The 20,569-nt window shown below is 44.0% G+C and overlaps 1 long non-coding RNA gene across 1 annotated transcript in view; it reads left to right on the top strand.

Annotated features, from left to right (window-relative positions):
- Positions 1 to 20,569, top strand: part of LOC106733082 (uncharacterized) — a 101,076-nt gene that overhangs the window by 61,182 nt on the left and 19,325 nt on the right. The window contains exons 3-4 of the long non-coding RNA XR_012895734.1: positions 12,147 to 12,193; positions 19,603 to 19,717. This is a non-coding gene — a long non-coding RNA (uncharacterized LOC106733082). The remainder of the gene's footprint in view (positions 1 to 12,146; positions 12,194 to 19,602; positions 19,718 to 20,569) is intronic.

Here is a 20,569-nt window from a genome sequence, read left to right as displayed (position 1 = left end):
CATCCTGAGTGTATAAAACAAGCTTGTATTAATTTCTTCACCATGAGTTAAAAAAAGGAATAATCAGTCATTTCAATCACTGTACATCAAAGAAGCCTGTATGTACTGTACTATAGAAAAAAAATCTAACCAAAGAATTTGGCTGGTATCTAGTTATACTTTGTGATTTTGGAAAACCACAGATTCTAGGGTAGGGATAGCCATTATATTGAATTAACTATTTTCTCACATTTTAAGAGGCAGCAGCTTCAAACACTGTGATCCAGAAAACTGTTTACACAATTATAAAACTGTTCTCCATGCTACAACAGCCATTTGTTTCACCGGGCCTTTGACAAGAGATAGGTGGATTGGGATATTAGCCAACATACAAGGGATAGTATTTGAATATCGGTGGAGTGGACGAGGTGGGGGAGCTTCTTAGGAAAAGTGCACTGATGATACTGCATTTTTTTTTAATTTTTTAACAAGGAGCACAGCTTGTGGATGGCCAGTTTGTATTTATGCTTGTGAAAGTAGAAAGAATTATACTGTAAGAGAAAGATGAATTATGCTGTAATAATTGAATAAGTTGAAGGAATACTGTTTGTCTCTGAACAGGAAGAAGAAAAGTATGTTAATGTTGTTTGTAGGTATGCAGATTCCAGAGTGCTAGCCAGAGTTAATAGGAAAAGGAACATTAGGTGTTAGGGAGAAAGCAATTGAGAACCAAGTAGATATGGACAGGAGATTGCTGTGTGCTTGATGTGTAAATGAAGATACTTGACTAAGTCTCACGCTAATCATGTGAAGTTTTGCCCCTCCTTTTAATCTTGTTAACTTGACTTTCTTTTGACTGTATAAATCAAGGGGTTTGAACCTTGTATGGTGCTCACATTTTCTGGATGCATTTTAGCAGAGCTTTGCTAAAACAGAGCGGTCTGACAAATCTGTGAGTCCTGTCTGACTTTGACATGCTACATTGAAAATGAAATAACTTTGCTGTATATTGAAAAGTCTCAGAGCGGTAGCTGTGTTAGTCTGTATCTGCAAAAACAATGAGGAGTCCTGTGGCACCTTAGAGTCTAGCAGATTTATTAGGGCATAATCTTTTGTGAGTAAAACCCACTTCATCAAATGAATTGGACTGGAAGTTACAGAAGCAGGAGTGTGTATATATAAGGAAGAAGTTGCTTGTGTTAATAAAGCCAATCAAGTCAGGTGGAAGTGTGTCATTATAGCATTTGGTCTGGAGATGTGAATATTCAGAGAGGGAAAATTACCTTTGTAATGCATTAACCAGTTGAGATCCTTATTTAATCCTAATTTGACAGTGTTGAGTTTGCAAATGAATTCCAATTCAGATGTTTCACTTTGTAACCACTTTTAAAAATTCTTTTGTAGAAGGATGACTGCTTTCAAATCGATTACTGAATATCTGTGGAGGTTAAAGTGTTCCCCTACCTATAGGTTTATGTGTTTTACCATTCCTGATGTCTGATTTGTGTCCATTTATCCTTTGGCATAGGACATGGAACAGAGACCTAAAGGGGGGAAAAATCATGCTATTTTTATTTACTAGGCCTACTCTCCATATTGTATAACTTTTAAGTGTTACTCCCTAATCTCAGATACAAACAGCCCCTAACTGTGAGAGTATTCAAAATCTAAATGTACCTCAAGACTGCTCTGTAACTTGTGCCAGCTGTTAAAGGCTGTGAATGCCATTACAGCAGCCAGGCATCACTGGGATTCACTTGAGTCTTAGCTACACTCCCCCTTCTTCTCAGCCACACTTCCTGCTTGAAACAAGCAGGGCCATCCCTAGGCATATGCAAAATAAGTGGCTGTGTACGGCACCCAAAAATTCAGGGCAGGCCAACTGATGAGGGAGGCAAAGGGCCAACTCCCCTGGGGAAATTCAAAGGCAGTAGTGGTAGCTGGAGCCCCAGGGCCTTTAAATTGCCACTGGAACCCCACATGGCCTGCTGCAGAACCCCAAGCAGCATCCTCCGAACAGCGCTGTAGGGAGGCCCCGGTCCAGACAGTGCTGAGGACCAACTGCAATGGCCCTATTCTTCCTCCTGAGACCCCATGCCTTCTGATTTCTCTTGGCTCCCTCCCCCCACCCCAGCCCCCTGGGCTGCAGTGTCCTATCCGCTGCAGGTCCGGGGGAGGGAAATCCCAGGGCCCCAGCAGAAGCTTCATGGTAGGGGGCCTTCAGTTGCATAGGACCCCATAATTTGTAAGGGCGGACGTGGGAACAAGCATAAGGGGGTGTATGAGGCTTCTTAAAGGCTCTATACTGCCTCAGGATCTACCCATATTGGACGATCCTCCTGGGACTGATTATGCTGATTTTAGAATTGCTGACCACTGCTGCATCTCAGGTGTCTGTAAAACACTGCTAAAATTGTTCTTTTACTAGAGTGGTAAGGGAAGGCTGTTAAGAAAAACTAATACTAAGAGAGCAGTGACAGACATGCTGTGGCAGGGTATCAATCCAATGATTATCTTAGTCAGTTTCCAATTAACCTTATAAACATAAAACCTCTCTTGAAAAATTACTTTAAAACTGAGATTAACTCCTGGGAGAAGGTTGGAATTTGACCCCTTGTAATAACTTTTAGGGGTTTTTTCTTTCCTACTTCAGTGAGCACTGATGTTGCCAATAAATACAATAATCTGTGTTTTCTGCCAAAATACTCCATAACGTGTTATCCATTTTTAATTCTTTATTTAAAAATGAAATGAGCTGAAATTAAAATAAAGATGGTGTTCCTAGGGTATTTGTTTCATTGATCGGTGACCTCTCAGGATACATTTGGAATTAAAAATCAACAATGAAGATGTTTTTATTCATGAAATTCTTTCCTCATTGATTCATTTATAGAGCTAATTATTCCACAAAAAGAAAACTTTTAAAGGTAATGGCCAAGATTCTGACCATCAGAATGTAATCCAAGATCTTGTCCACTCTAGGGAGTTTTAGCACAAAATTCTTACTTACGCTACCACTGGTTTAGTTGCACTAATGGGCCCTTTTATGTAGGTAGGACAGTCGTGCCAGGTCTACACTAAATGGGAAAGTCAACTTAAAATATGCAACCTCAGCTAGGTTAATTACGTACCTGGAGTTGACATGTCTTAAATCATGTTTTCATGCTCTCCACACAGTGGGAGGTCGACGGGAGGACACGCTCCCATTGGCTTCTCTTACTTCTCGTGAGGAGCAGGACTAAGCGCCAACGGGGTAACATCTCAGTTCAAATTAGTGGGTCTTCACTAGACCTGCTAAATCAAATCCCAGGAGATTGACTGTGGCAGTATAGACATGGCCTAGCGGTGTTAGCACTGTGTCAATAAATCCTTTGCAAAGAAGGCATTGTGCTGGGTTCCATGCTGGAAGGGGGAACAAAGGAAAGTTAAGTTCTCTATGAAGGCCATGCAGCTGCATGGAGATCCTTTTTGATATGTTAAGAAGTCCTTTGGAATTGGACTGCATCACATGCTGAGATGTATAATCCCAACATAGACTCCATAAATTCTTCCTGCCTGTGGTGGAATTGCATTTGAGCTACAGAACATATGGAGGGGATTTGTCTCAAAATTAAGGAAGGTCGTATTATAATTTAAAGATTAAAATAGGTCTGGGCATTCTGTGGTTAAGACTGTAAAAATGTTGTACTTAATTAGTGTTAAGAATTGAAAATCAACATTAATACAGATTAATCATTGGGTCTGAGTCACTCCTGCCACTTTCATTAAGTGATATAAGAAATGCTGTGCTTCTTATTAGGATTATTGCTACATATACATTGCTACTTGAGGAATTTTCAAAAATGGTACAGATGTGGCCAGTTGTAATTACTTATGTAATAAAGACAAGATGAGTACTTAAGGGCATTCCCTTCCATTAATTGCCTAGACTCTTCCAATTGGACTACTAGCCCAAAGTAGGTTTAGTCTTATGGAAGAACAACAATGCCCTGTGCAAAGAAGTGTAACTCTACCACTGAATTCCATGAACAAAATATTTGTAGACTGTTAAGCATATTTCTTGGGGGAAAGTACTTACCTAGTTTGCTAAACAAATGTTCCTATTTGTAAAGAGAATGATAGAGCTAGAAATGGGTCAAGATCTGAATCCAAGTTGGAATCTGGATTTTGGACTTTCCCCAAATTTGGATATGTTTGATATGAGGAGTTGGGAGGTTTCAGTTCAGGTCCTTCTACAAAAAGAAGACCTAACTGAAAATTCAAGTCTGTGTTCAGATACAAAGTTTAAATAAATCCCCAAAATTTGCAGGCAGGGTGTTTCAGATTCTGGATTCCAAAACCACATGTTTGAGCTAGTCATGTTACCCAAGATTTACAAATATCATTTGGATCTGTCCAATTTAAGGGCCAACGCCCTTGGCTTGTATTCCAGGTGGGGAAAATATCACTCACCAATTTGTTCTGTTCTCCTCTTCATAATGCTTCTCAGTCAGACCTGGAATAACCCTGTTCCTCTCAGCAGCTTCCTCTGTAGCTGCAAAGAGGGGAAATGTAGGATGGAGAAGGGGCTTGGTCAGAGAGTCTGTGACTCTACACAGGGGCGGATGAGAGTTTTGCAGGGCCTAGGGCCTACTGAAATGCCGGGCCCAGGGCAGCACAATTTCGTGCATGCGCCATGACCACAGCCGACAGGTAGTAGTAGCATGTGCGCAGGGCTTATTGAAGCACGGAACCCGGGGCAGCCACCCCGCTTGCCCTGCCCTATATCCACCGCTGACTTTACAGATCCATTCATCAAAACTCCATTAATAGAGGAGAACTTTGTGACCAGCAGTGGGAGGAAGATGGCAGCTTTCCACAGCTCAAAGCCCAATTATTCAGGCTTTGCCCAAGAAACCAGGATTTGGCCCCAGTTATTGGAGGACGGAGCAGGGGCCAAGGAGAGGGAGAAAGGTAAATGTCTTAACTCTAGTTTCATAAGCTTGTTAAGATTATTTTTGACTTTCTGTACCAGGAATTAGTGTATCTGTGTCAGTAGGAGCTAGGGGGCTGGATGAGTTTTGATGCTTTGACATGCTAGCTAGCAGGTTGTTTCTAATTGTTTATGATTCATCTTGGTTGTTTATGTGAGATACAAACATACCAACCAGAACACTAGACTATATGTAAAGTGGCCCTTCTTACAAACACTATTATGTCCACCCAGTGCTCGCCTAAATGACGTAAGCCTGGAGCTGTGTGGAGCACTCCAGCTTGCAAGTCCAAAGTTCAGCTTCCTGGTTTGTCTTAGAATGAGACAATGATTTTGATACAATTTGACTCCGTCTTTCCTTTGCACCTCCCTTTGGGTGCTGAGGAGGAGAGAGGCTTATAGAAGCTGCAGTCTGTTCACTTTGTGTCCTTTGCACTATTTTGTATGTCTCAGCCAGCTTTACAGTCACCAATGCCCAATTGTCCTGGCTTTTGGAGATCAAACAGAGATTGAAAGACGCTGCAACAAATGGTACATGACCTTCCAAGGAGCCACAGGCTCTTTCACTAGACTAGCGAGTGATGTAGGCTTGCGCCATTTTTTTAAGCATTTGAACAGTAGGACCGTATATGATTTTGCATTCATCCTTTGAAATGGATACCTTTATGTTGAAGATATTGTGCAAGAGCCTTTCCAAAGCCTCCAGAGTTCTAATGAAGTGCTGCTGTTAGGGTCAGGACTTGCAGATTAATAGACCAGACTTTTTTTTCTTTGCGTAAGACCATTTCTATGTAGCGTACTCTGTGTTATGTGGTCCAGCCACCTGTTCCAGAAGCATTTTTTTTCTTTTAGCCTGCTAGGGTCAAGGTCATCCTGAGGTTGAACTCAGATCAGGATGGAGTAATGTAAACATGGAGAAGCCATGTGATGTGAATACACGGTTTGAGGAGAGGGGGGGAGAAGGCCATGTGGTATTTCTCCACCCATCACTGTCCATTGATTTTTTTCAGGGAATCCTCTGGGATAGTGGAGTGAAGCACAGGATGTGTATAAAATGGTAGCTCACAGCTCGTAAGGTGAGAGAGCCACAGACTTCAATTCTCAGTGCCAGCCATAGAGCACTCAGAGCAACTGGGCCAGGTTACTGCAACTTTTATGGACTATCATTGGTCTCCATAGCCCCAGTTGGGGTTTGTTGGGACTCAGGGTCACCCTAACCCAGAGCTGGGCAAGAGGCTGTCAGCGGTCTGGGTCTGACTTGCCTAGCACTTTGATCCGGCCTGCTGCAGTTCCTGGTTCTGCTGCTAATGCATTGCCTGGGAGCCTCTAGGGAGCAATAGACGCAATTGAAAGGGCTCGCGTCTCCCTGGCTCCACCATTAATGTGCTTCCTGAGAGCTACAGGGCTTTCAATTGCTGCTATTTAAAGGTCTTGCAGCTCCTGGAGCTGGAGCCAGGAGCCCTTTAAATAGCAGCAATTTAAAGGGTTCCTGGCCTGCAGCTGCCCTGCCACTTCCCCACCCCCAGGCCAATTAAGAACTGGGGACAAGGGAGCACGCAAAGTCTCCTCCCCCACTAGGGGGGCACAGCACCAGAGGGAACCACTAGCTGTTCAGAACAGCTGGTGTTCTCTCTAGGCACTGCGTGCCCCTGGCAGGGTGTGGAGAGGGCTAAGACTTTACTGCTCCCCCTCCCACAGGCCAGTCAGGGTCTGTGGGTGGCAAAGTCTCCTGGTTTTCTTGAGGTCCCACCCCTTCTGGGGCAGCCCACAACCACTTCAGAAATTCTCAAAGTGGCCTCTCTTCAAAAATTATTGCCTGCCCCTACCCTAACCTATCCCACTCAAGGTTTGTACTATATGGGGGAATTCTCCTTTAGTATTAAGACAACTTTCCACTTGCAGTTGTGGCATTAAGTTGCCCTAACACAGAGGAAAATCTAGTGCCGAATCTGTAATCCTTACTGAAGAAAAACTTGTATTGACGTAGTTTTTTTTTTTTTTTTTAACAGTAGGGCTGGAAGAGAAGTGTATGTCTAAGAAACTCGGTTCATAAGTAAAAAATAATCAATTTTGTGTCTGCAACTCCTGGGTTTTCTTGTCTAGACAGGACTCCAGTTCCTTGAGATCTTGCTACAGTTCATTTCTATTAAACACATCCCAAATTGGACAAAACATACTGGTTTTCTGGTTTCCAAAAAATGTTATGTCCAAGGTGGCCAAGCTGCCAGTCATCTCTTCAATCCAGGTTGCCAACCCCAACTGAGCATTTTGGAACTGGGCTTCCGATCTGTTTGGACATCCTGTAGCTTCTCTCCCAATAATATTTTCATTTCCAGCTGAATGGATTGTGCCAAGGCAGAAGTATACATGAGTCCATCTTTAGCTTCCTTCCATTTTCTCCAGGGAAGTTGTTTTCAGTGCTGTTCATCAATACAGTATATGGAGTATGTTACTAAGCAAATATATCAGAGAGAAATAAATCAGCTACCACTCACTATATATATATGTGGGACTTAATTTTCAGAGGTGTTGGGCAGCAGAAGTTTCCACTGACCTCTGCTGGAGTTGTGTGAGTTCAATACATCTGAAAATCAGCCTCACAAGGTCCAATTTCCAAGCCTGGTTGCCTGTTCTGTATTAAAGCCCTTAAACTAGCATATAAGTACCTAAAACTAACAATCTGAAATATCGACTCATTAACTAATCGAATAGTTGATGCATTTTGCATCAACTATTCAGTTAGTCAATAGGGAGCCTCCGCCTTTGAAATGTAGCAACCTGACCCCGCAGGAGCCTGACTCCAGGCTCCCTGCAGTGTTTCAAAGTGGCAGCAGTGCACAGAGCCCGGGATCAGTCCCCAGCTGACCCTGGGCTCCATACAGCGCTTTTGCATTTGAAACGCCATGTGCAGCCTGGGGACAACCCCAGCTGGCCCTGCGCTGCATGCAGCGTTTCAAAGCAGCAGCACCGCCTGGCACCTGGGGTCTGCCCCCAGGTTTCAAGCAGCACTTCCACTTCGAAGTGCCTCCTTGTCTTCCCCTCCTCTTTGGCTATGTCTAAACTACGCCCCTTTATCGGCAGAGGGATGTAAATGAAGCACTTCCAAAGCGCAAATGAAGTGAGGATTTAAATATCCTATGCTTCATTTGCATAAATGCAACTTGATGCTGTTTCGAACAAGCGCCATTTCGAAACTGAAACCTCAATTTAGATGCGGTTTTTTCGACAACGGGGTGCCTTTTCGAAAGATCCTGTGCTACTCTCGGCAGTACAGGAACTTTCAAAAAGGCACCCAGTTGTCAAAAAAACCACGTCTAAACTGCAGTTTCAGTTTCAAAATGGCGCTTGTTCGAAACAGCACCACGTCGCGATTATGAAAATGAAGCATGGGATATCTAAATCCCTGATTCATTTGCGCTTTCAAAGTGCTTCATTTACATCCCTCTGCCAATAGAGGGGTGTAGTTTAGACGTAGCCTTTGTGATAGAGGCAGCAAGGTGGGGAGGAAGCGACTAGTCCACTATACTGTCGACTATCCAATAAGCATTTGTTTATTGGATAGTTGATTTAGTCATTCACATCCCTACCTAAAACAGCTGAGTTTTCAAATGCAGAACTGGGCAGTCTAACTTAAATTGCTGCTATGATACAGTAGGGCTGAATTTGGATGTCGCTATAAATTCCATGCCTTGTTTCCATGTGCACAACTGTCTGGACTGTTTGCAGTGTTGTTCGGTCATGATGGTCCCAGGATAGGAGAGACAAGGTGACTATGCTAATATCTTTTATTGAACCAACTTCTTGTGGTGAAAGAGACAAGGTTTCAAGTTCCATAGAGCAACTTTTCAGATCTGTCAATTTGACATTTCTGTTGACACTGGTTTTGTTTTGGTTTACAGTAGATCATTCTTGCCCTTTTTTTCCTGTAGCTCTCCTTCCCCTTGCACTCTTTTTACTCCTCTCCACCCTCCTTTCTCTTTCTATTTTATCCTAACCACTTGTCATAATTCTGGATTACTCTCCGTGAGTGGGTTTGTAATTTATGACCTCTCCAGCGCAGTTTTCTCTTGGGACTTGTCTACACAAGGACATTTATTAAAGATTAAAGTACGATATGAATTTAAAGAGGAATTTTAATCTATTTCCAAAGTGGATTAAACCAAATCAGAATAAAGCACTCTTATTCTGAAATAAAAGCCCCCAGAAATGGAGTTAATCAGTAATAGCCCCTACAAACATACCAGAGAGAGGGAGGAGTGAGAAAATAAACAGTTTTCAATTTTATTTCAAGTGCCATACAGCCATTTCCTATACTACAGAGGGAATGAGAGCTTACTACAATAGCATGCTGGACATAGATTTAAAACATGCAATGTATCAGTTTAACCAACTACACTTCCAGATTATGAGACTTTTCTGATGAGTGAGTTGACATTTTACAGATCAGGGGAATGTTGGGTGATAGGATGATGGAATTTTCACATGACCCAAAGTTTCATTGCATCAGATAGTTAGTGTATAGGCTTACACTGGGGACTTCATTTGTTTAACATATTAATAATGAACAGCTGGTTGCATTACAGCTGTGTCATAATGGATGTAGTCAAAATATGATGATAGTATAGTCTAAAACACCAACATTAAATTTTTGTAGATTGGCCAACATCTATTGGGAGAATGTGCAAAACAAGGAGATGATATTGCAGTAGTGTAAATAAAATGTCAACCATTCTGAACAATGTGTAGCAGAAATGTTTGCCTGAAAGGTATTAGAAGGATTTAACCGAGTTAAGGAGTATAATTTATAAACACATCCCGTTTCCAAGATTGCTACAGCCTAATGTGACTTGAAGTTAAGAGTTCTATATGCAATATTGTTCACACCATTGCTCTGAACATTATGGTTTGACTTGCCTCTTAAAAAGTGCCAGGTATTAGCCACTGACTATCTCTTCTCCCAGCATCCCACAATATATTTGGATTGCACTACATCTCGCCTCTTTGCAGCAGCTAGGCCGGCCCCCACACAAACACTTATATGAAAACACCACCAGTTTTGACTTTTATAACAATGATGAATCTGACTTTTGTGTAACAATGAAGAGTCTTGAATAACTAGCCAATTAGCCCATCATGAGACAGGATTTTCAGGTCTTCTCTCTCTCTCTCTCACCTCCTACTGCCTCCCTCCCTCTCTCAGCTCTCCTCCACCTCCTGCCTCTCTCTCCATCTCTTTCTTTCTCTTCTCCTCCTGCCTCTCTCTCCCCTCCATCTCTTCTCTTCCCCTTCCCTCCCACATGGCGCTTGGGTGAGTGCTGCCTGCTCAGCCGGGCTGCCACGAGAGAGGTGGGTGGGGCGGTGACATACATGGCCAGGGGGCGGGGCCATGTATGTCACCACTCTCCCTTTCCCTCCCACCCCGGGGGAGCCCTGGCGGCCCGGCTGAGGGGTGCAGCACTCAGCTGAGTGCCGCAGTGGGAGGGGAAAGGGGCAGACACATACATGGCCCTGCCCCCTGGTTGTGTATGTCACCGCCCCCTTCCCCTCCCTCCGTGGCGGCTCGGCTGTGTGTTAAAGAACTATTTACCTATTTTATAGGAGTGATATAATTCTCTAATATTCTGTAGGATCATACAGAAATTCTGTTCAAAAGCCTTCATTCTCTGTTAGACAGACAGATTCTGCAGGAATCTATCTTGGAGAATTTATGCGACCGTCTGTCTGGGAGTCCATCTGTCTGTTTGTTCAAGAACTCCTCCTAAATGGTAACAGTTAGGACCACCAGATTTGGTATGCAGCTTCCTCTTATCCTAACTTAAAGCAAGGTCAGGGTTTGGTCATGCCAGGAAAACAGGAAGTGCTTAGAATGAGATTATTTTCCATAACATGGAAAAGGAGGGGCTGATTAGAGGGAGAGCTATATGCAGAGTGACCTCTGGGGGCAAAAAGCAAGGGGATAGCTATACTGCAGAGTGACCACTGGGGGGCAGCCACACCAGCAGGAGAGTGGCCAGCTGTGGACAGGGCTTTCTATATGGCTGGCCATCAGAACGTGTAACTGGCCTCCCTACCTCAAACAATGCTGGATGGAGAAGGGAGCCCCTTACCTACTGACCCCATTGCCATAATTCCTCTGTGACCATCCCTGAGGCTGGGCAGCACAACTGATCCCTCCCTCAAGAGATCTGGAGGAGAGGCTGGTCATTGCGGTCTGGCCATGGACCAGCTGCAGCCCAGAGGGGGCTGCTGCTGGAGGCAGGGGGCCAGGTCTTGGAGTCCTGACTTCCCAGACCAACTGCAGGGGGGCCAGCTAGGGGGCCAGAGCCAGCCCCCCAGAGCCCTGTCTCCCCCAAATAGGCTGAAGGCTGGGGCTGCTCCCCAGATCCCCACCCCCTGGAACAGCTGGGGGGGGGGAGCAGCTACAGGCTGAGGCTATCCCATGAAGATCTGTGCCCACAGACTGGCTGTAGGGCAAGGGGGGGGGCACTGGAGTCTGGGGCCAGCCCCAAAGGCACCCACCCTGGGCAGTGGGAGCAGCTGCAGGCCACTCCCAGGGCCAGCCCATGGAGCCTCCCTTCATGCCTGGGACAGACTGGATGCTGGGGCTGGCCCTCACAGCCCTGGCTCCCCAAGAATAGTTGGCAGCTGGGGAGCGCAGTTTCGGCCCCCTCGGAGGAGGAGCCACCAGCTGGGGAGAGCAGTCCCAGCCCCTCAGGAGGAGCTACCAGCTGGGGAGAGTAGCCCCCCTGGCAGGAGCCCCTGGCTAGGAAGTGCAGGTCCAACTCCCCCGGGAGGAGCTGTCGCCGGAGCACCACCCTTTCCACCCTGCCCAGCTCCAGGAAGGTGCCCTGCCCTGGACCTCTCAGCTCCCATTCCTGTGTTCTGTACTCCCCACAACCTGCCCTGAGCCCCCCCACCCATCAAAACCTGTGCCCTGAGCCCCCTCGCTCCAGCACCCTCCATTTGCTGCCTGAATCCCCAATCCTCCCAGCCCCCCACCGTCATTCACCCCCACTGACTGCCCTGTTCCCTCCACACCCAACCCCTTCCCTGAGCACCCCTTCCCTGACTCCTGCACCCTTCCCCCTTTCCCAGAGCCCTCCTGACTCCTGTACCTCTCACCTCTGCCCTTAGCACCCCCCTCTCTGAATCAATCATTTAAATACAGCATGTACATTTTCCTTTTATTTTCCAGAAAACAAAAACAACCATTACTACAATTAAGGACCTGAGCACCGCCAGGTAAATCTGCTAATAAATAATATTACACAAAATAGATGGGGTGGGGGAGGGAACTATGAGGTGATAACCTGACAGTTCAGGGTATTTCCTAATGCTTAATCAGTATTGCTATGTCTACACTACAAGGTTTTTGCGCAAAATCAACTGGTTTTGCACAAAAACCAGCGGAGCGTCCACACCTCAAGCGCGTTTTTGCGCAAGTAAATCAGCACAACAGAGGGCTTTTGCCAGTAAAGTTATTCCTTTCCCCATGAGGAATAACTCCTTTTTGCGCAAGAGCTCTTGCGCAAAAAGGCAGGTGCGGACGCTCCAGAGGAGTTTTTGCGCAAGAAACCCCTATCGGCAAAAGCATAGGTGCACTGATGGCCATTCTGTGAATGGGAATCAGAGCTTTCTTGCGTAAGAGCGTCCATGCAGTGTGGACGCTCTCCTGTGCAAAAGCACATCACTTTTGCGATGCGCTTTGAGGTCTAGACATGCTTTTGTGCAAGGTCTCTTCCATAAGAGGCTTCTTGCGCAAAAACCCTGCAGTGTAGACGCAGCCTATATGTTTAAAAGGTGTAATTGTTCTGGGTTTTTCCTACTTCCCAAAGAAAACTATCCTATGAACTAATAGAGAACATTAATAGGAAATTTTTCTTGATGGTCAGCCTAAATTTTCCCTTGATTTCATCCTGTTGCACCTCTGCCCTTGTAAACACCCTAAACAACTTTTTTCCTTTTCTTGTTAACTGTTGACATACAAGTATTTCCTCCTTGACCTTCAGCTTTTCTATATTCAGCTCTTCTAACCTCAATAAAATTGACAGATTCTCTGATGAAGAGTGTTCTCTAAACCCCTATGATGAAAGTCAAAGAACAACAATTGCCATGCCCTGTCAATTGCAGAGGAAAAAGTACTTACATAAAAAGTCCACAACATTTGACTGTATGTTAGAATTAGAGCAGTGAATAGTGGGGTTTAGGAATTTCCCCCCAATTATTCTTTTGCTGGATTATGTCAATTTGGGGTAAATGCTGTTCTTGCACCACTGAAATCATATACATAAATTTGTATGGAGATTAGAAAAATGGATGTCTTCAGAGATTGAGAATGTATTTGTTATTTAAGGTATTTGACTGAGAGACTGGAAATTGAGTGCTGTTAAGAGTGTAGGTTTTATTATCATTATTCTCAGGAGACTTCTCCTAACTCCACACGGCATTGTATCACTAAATGGGAAATATAGCCTTAGATGCAGACTGTAAAGAGTGAAACATTAAAGTCCCATTATCCTTCACCTGGAAAACTACCTTCAATCCTTTCAAGCAAAATCTAGTTCAAACACAAAACTATGCTTAAATATCGTTCTCTCAAGAGATGCTAACACAGTTTCTTTAGCTAGTGTAGACATGACGAGTCTGTGATGAGGGAAGTATGGCTGTATATTTGGTTTGTGCTTTCTAGCTGATGGAAAAGGCCAAGAAAGAAACACAGTAGGGCTACGTCTAGATTGCATCCTTCTGTCAGCAGAGGGGTATAGTTTAGACACACCCATGAAGAGTTAGGATACGTCTACACTGCAGACTAAAGTCGAGTTAAGATACGCAACTTCATCTACGTTAATTGCGTGGCTAAAGTCGCAGTATCTTCACTCGTCTTTTGCTGCTGCCTACACTTCCCTTACTCCCTGTGAAATGAGGGTTACAGAAGTCAGTAAGAAGCCCGTTATTTTACAATTATTTTGAAATAATGGGCTTGGTGTGTAGCATGAGTAATAACATGAGTTATTTTGAAATAAGCATGCAGTGTAGACATAGCCTGAAAGGAAACAAAACATAAAATATAGGATTAAGTGCACTGGGTGTCTTGATGGGAATGAATGTATTGAAACAATAGAGGTGTGGTGTTTTATGCTTGGTGAGATAACATCAAAGGAAAAGACAGCAGACATAAGAATAATAAAACATTTTCTGCCTTCCAAAAAATGGATGGTTACTTCTTATAGCTTTTCCTTAGTAGTAAATGCTGCACAACAATTGTGCTAAAGACCATTTTCAGATCCTCAAACTTTCTCACAAATTCTTTTGAGTTGTCTGGTCTCTATCACAGGGTTTTTTCACTGTGAAGGGGCTTAGAATAAACAAATTCCACAACTCTTTTGGTTCTTTAAAGAAATCTCTAGCAAATTAGATGGGCAAGAGTGTGTGTTAATTCAATGTTGCAGTTGCTTGATAAATAAAAAAGCTGAGACATGCAAAATTAGGTTTAATCTAAATAATGTACCCCCATTAAACATATGCATTTTTCCATACCTTCTTAGCTTGTTAAGGGAATAGCATAAATACATTGCTGTCAAAAACCATGAATCATAATGCATACCCATACTGCCACTGGAACCTAACTTTGGTATTTTCCTGGTATTCTGTGATTTTTAAATGTGCCGCCTTAATATTGTATTAAATCCCAATTCAGCAAAACACTTAAGCAAACACATACTTAAATCTTTTGGTGAGAAGTGGCTTGTTGAATCAAGTAAGAGTATTTTCTCTCTTTAACTCTGATGTATTTGAGTAACATACATAGCCAGGAATTATCTCTCCAATCCTTACTGTACTGGCATTTAGCAAGTATTCTGATAACTAGTGGAGCCCTCACATCTACTGGAAAAAATGTGCATAAGTTACAGCTGAAATGCTAACATTCCACTTTGCAAGCAAAACATTCCATAAAACAGAACATGTGTGAACATTAAAGCCTTCTATTTCCACTGTAACTTTTCTTCCCAGACTCCAGAACCTTAAATTATTTTGAAAGGGGGGTACCACATGTAGAAACCTCAGCAGATCTTTTTATTATCTGTAAATGTTACACGTTTCATCATTGAAAGAGCTGTCCCAAAATCTTTACACAGGATATTGAACTTAGTGCTACTAGAGGGAAAATGATCCATCTTCCCTATGCAGAAGGCATTACATCACAGAAGGGATGGAAACAGAGAGCTCTGAGGGACTGGGATAGGCAAACTTTCCTCCTTTTACAGGAAATGGGTGAAGCTTTGCTTGAAATTATTACTCAGACGTTTTGTGCTGTGAAGGAAATGTCTCCTGATAGCACAAGCTATTGGTTTCCTGTTGTGAACTAACAGTTTTGGCATAACTAAGAATGGACAGGAAGGGCAGAGGATTGGGGGGTCACTTGGAGATCCTTGTTGTAATGACAAGTCAACTGGAAGAAATGTTGGGGGGCAGAGAGGCTAAACTGAAAAGAAGAGGATCAGTTGCTGATTAATAGGATGTCACTGTGGAAACAAACAATACATCAAGGGCTACGAGGCTTGTCAGAAAAGCAGGTGTGACACTATTGTTCAAAAGGAAATACACTGGGGCAGAAATCCCTTTGTATGCTCCCTAATTAAGAGCCTGATTCAACAAAATATACATCCGGTTTCCACAGTGAGAGGCAATTTTTGGAAGTTTCCACAGATGCTGGATTTTTTTTCTTTTCAATGGGACCCGACGACCGAGGCACATGAAAATGCCATTTTCCAGTTGTGATATATAAATAGCACTGCTGTCAGTTTCCTCCTCACTTGATCACAGTGCTCCCCCTCCAGCTAGCCTATCAGGCTGTGCTCTCCCTCCCACATCTCCAGCCCCACCTACCACGCCTGGGCACTTTAAATTATCCTAGGTGGCCTCTTCTGCCACCATCTGCAGCGTGATAGGGCTAGAGTGGCTTCCTGCTGCTAGCACTCCACTGCTGCTGGCACATCCCTGTGGCCCCACAAGGGGGTGTATCTGCATGCTGCCCAGGCCCTGCATACCCTTGTGGCCAGTGTGAAGCGGTGGGGGTAGTGCCTTTAGGCAGCAGCGTAGGGAGACACCACCGCCCCCTCACTTGGGCACCTCCCAGGTAAGCACGGCACTCCCACCATCTCCCCCTCCCCCCTCCTGCACCCAAACTCCTTCCTAGAGCCTGCACCCAGCATCAAAATTATGTCTCAGAGCTTTGGCAGAGGGAGTTTTTCTGGGAGGGGTGCAGGTGCTCAGCATTCTGAGCACCACCAAAATTTCTGCACATCTGCCATCCCTGATGGCAGGTGTATACTCAAGAGCAGCAATGGGCAGCCTAGGCTCGTCAGCGGATCCTTCATCTCAGTGGGCCGCATGCTTGTCATAACCAAGATGGGCTCCCGAGCGAGGGTTGTTTTGCTGACTGTGTTTGCGTACCTAGAATTTAGAATTGGACCATAGCAGCACTTTAATTGGCTCCAGAGGGAGCCTATCACTCTCACAGTCAACGTTGTTTGCAAATAGCACACACCTCACTTCATACGCCCTTGTGTGTCATTTTCATAATACCGGTAGGAAAAAAAACTCCGTGCACAGAATCCAGGGGGAATCAGGCAGCCCTGTCTGAGTGCAATAATGAACAAAATGTCTCATGGGCCACACATAGAAACCCAATGCGATGCCTGCAGCCCAGGAACCACAGGTTGCCCACCACTGCTCCAGGGCTTTATTAGCCCTTTTGCAGCAATGTAGCTTGTACAAATAAGTCCCAGTACAGGGGCCACTTCTCCCTTTTGGGACTAGTCTTGGTCCAGTGAAGCCATTGGAATACTGCTTATAGCGGGGGGTTCCCAAACTTTTTGACACGGGGACCAGTAAACCCATTCACAAGCTTTTGGAGGACCGGTCATATTCATTTGCATATTCAATAAGCAAATGATGAATATTCAAATAAGTTGTTTCTGGTCCTCCCAAAGCCTCCAGTGCCAAAGTTAGCAAAGCTTTTGATACTATTCGTGCCAGCAAGTTAAGGGACTATGGATTGGATAAATGGACTGTAAGATGGATAGAAAGCTGGCAAGATCAGGGTTTCCCAAACTTTTTTTCAGTACTGTCTTTTGCAGCCCAAAACTATAAATGCATATTAAAAAAAAAGAATGAAAAATGAATAAATTTTCAGTGTTTCACCTGGCTGCATCCTCCACCCAGCCTGGGCCAGGGCTTGGGTGACCCGGCGCCACAAAGCACTTCCCGAGGTGGGAGCAGGAGCAGATTGGGAGTAAGGTATCTGGCTAAGAGGGAGGGTGCAAGAAAGGGTAGGGTTGCCAGGTGTCCGGTTTTGTACTGGACAGGCCGGTATTTGAAGGTTTTGTCTGGGAAAGAAATTGAGACATTACCAGACATATAAAATGCCTGGTATTTTCTAATTAGGTACATTTTATTATAATTAGGTGTATTAGTCCTTAGCTGCCTGGCTCGTAGATGTGTTCATGCTGTCTGAGTGTGTCTACCTGCCAGGCAGTTCGTAACTACTCCAGGGAAGGTATGTAGGGGAAGGAGGAAAAATGGAATCCCCGGCCAGACTCACTCGTCTGCCAGGGTCTGTATGTGCCCAGTTCAGTCCCACTCCCCCGCTTTACTCTTCCCGATCTCCCCAGTCCAGCCCTGCTTCTGGCAGCTGATTCTACCATCCTCCTGCTCCTGATCTCCCCCGGCTGGCCAGCCCCCCTCCTCCCCCCCCCGGTTCCACCACCTGCCCTCTCCAATCTCCACCGCCGGACAACCCCGCTACCCCCAACCCTGCTGCTGCTGCCTGCCTGCCCACCACCCCCAAGCCTGCTTCTGCTTCCCCCCCCCCATTTCTGAGGGACAATCCTGCTGCCCCCAACCCTGCTTCCGTCACCCACCCACATCTCCACGGGACAGCCCCACTCCTGCTTTCGCCGCCCGCGTCTCCGCAGGACAGCCCTGCTGCTCCCAGCCCTGCTTCCGCTACCTGCCCCGATCTCTGTGGCACAGACCCACCGCTCCCAGCCCTGCTTTGGCCGCCCACCCACCTGCTCGGATCTCCACCGGGACAGCCCCGCTACCCCCAGCCTTGCTTTTGCCACCCGCCTGCCCGGATCTCTGCGGGACAGCCCCGCCACTCCCGGCCCTGCTTTCACTGCCTGCCCGGATCTCCACCGGACAGACCCACTGTCCCCAGCACTGCTTCCCGGGGGCCGGTTCCTCCCCAGCCTGTCCCACTCAGCTCCACTCCTGGCAGCCATGTTGAGGCCCAGTATTTTTTTCCCGCAGCCCAGTACCGGGCCGCGGCCCATAGTTTGGGAAAATGCTGGCTTATAGGAATGAGAGCTGAGGCCTCCCACAGTACTGCACTTTAATTAAACAACAAGTAAGGGACGTAAAATCAGGAAACATTTTCTCAATGTACAACTTTAAATCAAACCATTTTTTAAATAACTGAGCAAATTCTCTTCCATAAAATAAATTTGCCCAGTTTGTCAGACGTACTCGGTAGTCAAAAATGTCATCCTTGTGAATATATTATTTTGATTGTATGGAAACTCAGTTATAGAAAATGACCAATTTCACAGAATTAAAATGAATCAAAAGAGCTAATCCATGTTTGCTGACACTTACATGAACTTTCCTGAAACATTTTTGTTGTTTTTTATGGTGCCAAATGCACAACAGCTTATAAAAATGTGCCTCCACTTTCCTTTTTAAAGACACATTTACAAAATCCATGTGCCACAACATTTCTGCTTTTGCTCTTAAAAAAAATTACAAACCTCTGTCATCTTTGAATCATGCTTTTTCTAAAAAAACCATCTCCTTTTAAATATTGTTTCCATTTGAGACTGCCAGCATTTCCATGGAAACCCCCAAAAATAAAGACTTTCCCAGCCTTGTGAGAACACACCTGCAAGAACCAGAATCACATTTAGCCTTTGGCCTGTCAAATGTGACTCTCCTTTACTTTGGTGTCACCTAAGGTCATTTGTTTTTACACTATATGTGGATATGTTTTCTCAAAGTTTGCTGAAAGTATATATTAATTTAAAAAGGATATCATTTGAAATCTTGCCATTGAGTAGTAACAAATGTTTTTGCTAGCCAACTCCTCTCTCTCAAATGTTACTTCATTCTCTTTTTTAGGGAAAACAAACAGAAGGAATTGCTCTAAAAGACTGTAGGCCTCAAGTTTTCAGTCCTGAGATAACAGAACAAAGGATCGCTAGAAATAAGAATTCTCTGTTTAGACTTTTTAAAATTGCTAATCTTGTACATATACATTTTTAGATAGAAAGCCAAATTTTCAGCATTCCAATTTTAAATTTTTCATGCCCAACCACTTTTGCCATGTCATTGCCCCATTCTTAAAGAAAATACGACTTTAAGATGTGCCTACTTTTTTCCCCAACTACAGTCATCAATTGTGGATAAAAATTGGATTCACAATCAGAGGCAGGCTAAAAAATTTCCCCTGGGGGTTTTATTTATTTGGTTAATACAGAGATACAATATCTGAGTTTAAAAAGAAACTTGGGGATTCTGCTCCCCTTTTTTAGATATGTGAACTGTACTGTTTTCTGTTAAATCTAACCTATTGGTTTTTACATATTTCTAAGGGTATTCTGTCAGTACTACAGCACTAAGGAGCAACCTTACATCCACCAAACTTGTAAATGAGGAAAGTGGAGAGACTTCTTGCTAAGGAAACAGACTTCAAACATATCTTGCACAGTGAGTTAAAAAAAAAAAAGAAAGAAAAGAAAAGTGTTCAATAAGAGTCTCTAGGTGTATTTCTTAAATGAACTGAATGCAGCCTTGTCCACATCTCATTTGTTTTCCACAAATATTCTAACAAGTGACTTCGGTGTCAAGATTACTTACGAATACCTTTTCTCATATGGAATCATGGAGATTCATGAATAATGTACTGAAGGCACTGGAATGTTTTGTGAAGTAAGGCACTGTTCAATCTAAATCAGGATATTAACAGCTAGCTGCCTTTAAATTAAAATTTAAGCATAGGTCACAACTCAAATTTTGATCTCAGACATTTCCAAACTGTATCAAATGCAACAAAACAGAACTAAAATTTTGAATGCCAGATATAATCAATGGCTGATAAATAATCTACAGAATCAGAATTATTTGGTGAATAATTTCAAATAATAAATAGACTCAAGGAAATCTTAAGGTACTTGTGGGACAACTGACAAGCAGAAAAAGATGCTCAATTCAACAGTTACAATTGTTATTTATTCACTCTTATATACTTCAGTAACCAAGGGTTATTTTCTGAATGTTTGATCTGATTGAATGTATTCTGAACATAAATTTACACATAGACCTGTTTGTGATACATCCATGTACAGCCTACTGTTACGGATAAGAGAGAAAAGGTGAGTGAGGTAGTATCCTTACTGTTGGCAAAAGGGACAAGCTTTGAAATAGGGAACGAGAATGTCCAAGGTAAATACAAGGGGGGAGAGACTTAAGCATATGGGATTCATCGTACACAAGTTGCCTACTTAAAATGAAGTGGACAATTAACATTTCTGCAGTCATAGGATAATGAAGGGTTTGTAA

The sequence above is a fragment of the Pelodiscus sinensis genome, chromosome 14, assembly GCF_049634645.1.
Source record: "Pelodiscus sinensis isolate JC-2024 chromosome 14, ASM4963464v1, whole genome shotgun sequence".
Taxonomy (NCBI): Eukaryota; Metazoa; Chordata; order Testudines; family Trionychidae; genus Pelodiscus; species Pelodiscus sinensis.
The sequence above is the reverse complement of the archived record's forward strand: the minus strand, read 5'-3'. Positions and strand labels throughout refer to the sequence as shown.